Source organism: Lepidothrix coronata, unplaced genomic scaffold (assembly GCF_001604755.1).
Source record: "Lepidothrix coronata isolate B3197 unplaced genomic scaffold, Lepidothrix_coronata-1.0 Scaffold6, whole genome shotgun sequence".
In the NCBI taxonomy this organism is placed as follows: Eukaryota; Metazoa; Chordata; class Aves; order Passeriformes; family Pipridae; genus Lepidothrix; species Lepidothrix coronata.
Window position 1 is genome coordinate 223656 of NW_016690186.1, and position 2586 is coordinate 226241.

The 2586-nt window shown below is 48.1% G+C and overlaps 1 protein-coding gene across 1 annotated transcript in view; it reads left to right on the plus strand.

Moving 5' to 3' along the window:
• Nucleotides 1-1941: 1941 nt before the first annotated feature.
• LOC108505240 (transmembrane protein 68-like) overlaps nt 1942-2586 on the plus strand; it is an 18237-nt gene continuing 17592 nt past the window's right edge. The window contains exon 1 of the mRNA XM_017831071.1: nt 1942-1979. The gene's annotated coding sequence lies outside the window, so the exon portion shown is untranslated. The remainder of the gene's footprint in view (nt 1980-2586) is intronic.

Consider the following 2586-nt stretch of genomic DNA (forward strand, 5'->3'; position numbering starts at 1 on the left):
AAGAGAAGATACAAGGACTCCCTGAAACAACATCTCAGCCTTGGCCATATTGATCATCATAACTGGTCTACTCTGGCCTCCAGTCAGGAGGTCTGGAGACACGTTATCTTCAATGCTGCTGATGCTTTTGAGAAAGCACGCAGGATCACTCTTCAGGAGAAAAGACAACGCAGAAAGAATCGTGCTTTGCAGAATATACCACCTAAGGAGTCTTTCTGCTGTGCCTTTTGCAACTGGACATGCCTGTCTCGTATTGGCCTTTTTAGCCACCAACGCGCTTGCAACAAACATGGGTAGAGCCCTTCCCAAATCTTCGTTTTCAAAGCCCAGCCATGACGATGATATATGCATGCAAACAAAAAAAAAACAACTTTATTTCAGCTAAATTTGGTGTTGCTCAGTAAGTGTTATCTGAAACACTTTATCTGCACTGGTCATCTAAATGTACTTTTGCCACATAAAGACTTTATATCAGCATTCTATTGACCTCTCTACTAGCAAAACCACTTCTCCAATGATTTGCTGCTTCATGCTAGACAGGAAATATCAAGTCTTTTCTTCCCTCACAAGAGAAGCTTTTATTGAACAAGTCTGTCTTGAGTCATAGTAGCCAGAAGCCAATAGGAAAGCATCTCTGGTGGATGGTTTTTTGCAGGTTTGTAACTACTTCCCTTGAACCACAGCTACAGCATAGTGCATGTGTGGGAAGAAATGTACTGCAGGCACGTGTTTTATTTCATGGGAGCCATGCAAGGGCTGCAACTGGGATGAATGTGGATGTTAAGAGGAGATGCTGAGACTAGAGCAGTGCTTGCTATCCTCCGAGTCTTCTGAAGAGCAGGTGGCAAGCTAATTGCTTGTGTCTGCTGAAGCAAGCCTCTCAAAAGTTCGGAGGAAGTCTTGATGCTGAAGAATCCTCTTTGGGAATAAATCCTAATGGACAGGCGTTGGAAATCTCCTTTACAGTATTACTGAATATTTTCAGTCAGCAGAACATTTTCAAGTTTGTGTGAATCTTTTGTAAAGCAGTGCCACACTGGAAACAGCAGCTGGTGGGCAGTTGTGCCTTTATTCAGGATTGTTTTCAGTCCTGAATCAATATGCTCCATCCTGGAAGAGACAATCACCACATTCTCTGCCAGAATACTTTTCATTCTTAGGGAGTTGACTCTAATCCTATATACTTTCTTTCTCTGGGTGTTCACCTGGGAAACTACCTTCTAGGTTCCATTCTTCTTCATTTGCAAGTCACCGTTATTCCTCAGTTTCTTGTTCTGTATCAAATCAAATCAAATCAATGAAATTCTATCAATTGTCTTAAACAGGTTGGATTACTGATTTTCTGAACTTTAAAAGTGGTACCTATTGGTCTTATCAGTCTCAATAATACCTCTGTCACATAAGCTATAGGGTGAACAACAGTACAACATAAAGGTATTTTTTATGTTTCAGGTTTCCTCTGCTTAATTTAGCCACAATAGCATAGTCCATGTCTGTATTACTTTAATTATACCTCAAGTCTGTGTGGCACACAGTTCTCCTAAACTTTCTGAAGAGATTCTTTCCTTTGCAAAACCATTCTCAAAACCATTCTCTTTGCAAAAATATGTTCTCAACTCAGCAGTCAATGACACTCTGAAAGTTTTCTTAATCAACGTAGACATGAATTGGCTGGAAGCACGTCCCGGGGAGGCTTCTCTTTTCCAACCAGGGAACTGCACCGAAGGCTCCATGTCTCCCCTGTCCTCCTGTGATGGGAAGCGGCGTCTCCACCCCGGCGCGCCAGGGCGGGGCCCCCGGCGCCCGCCCAAAGATTTTTATTGTTGAAGAATTAAAAATGGAGATTTGAGCGCGCAGCCCACTGGTGCTGCCAGGCCCAGCCCCGCCTCCTCGTCCCTGACGCGGGGGTGGCAGCGCGTTTATCCCGGGACGGGGCTCCGTCCGCGAGGTCCGGGCGACGGCGCGATCGCTCGGGGCAGGTGAGCGGGGCGGGGGGACGGGACGGGACGGAGGGCGGAGGGGGAGGTTCTGTCGCCCCGCGGGGAGCCGGCGACGGGGGAGGGTCCGGCAGCGTTGCAGCACCTCCGTGCTTCAGCCGCGATCCGCTTTCAGGGACCCTGAGCCCCTGAAATGGGAGAAACCGCCCGAGTCTTCCCAGTGTTGACGTTTGGAAACGTTAAATGACGTTTCCAGGTGGAGGAAAAGGCACTTGCTGTATTTTACTTGTGCCTGAGCAGGACGGGTACCAGCACTGAACTCAGATCCTGCTCCTCGTACACCCGACCGTGTGTGCTCGCAGCTCGGAAAGCCAACCATATCCTGGCCTGCATCACAAGTGTGGCCAGCAGGCTAAGGGAGGTGATTCTGCCCCTGTAGTCTGCTCCAGGTGTGAGACATCACCTGGAGTACTGCATCCAGCTCTGGGGTCCTCAGCACGGTAAAGACATGGACCTCTTGGGTCTAGAGAAGGACCACAAAGATGATCAGAGGGCTGGAGCAGCTCTCCTGTGAAGACAGGCTGACAGAGTTAGGATTGTTCAGCCTGAGGAAGAGAAAGGTCCTGGGAGACCTCATGGCAGCGTTCCA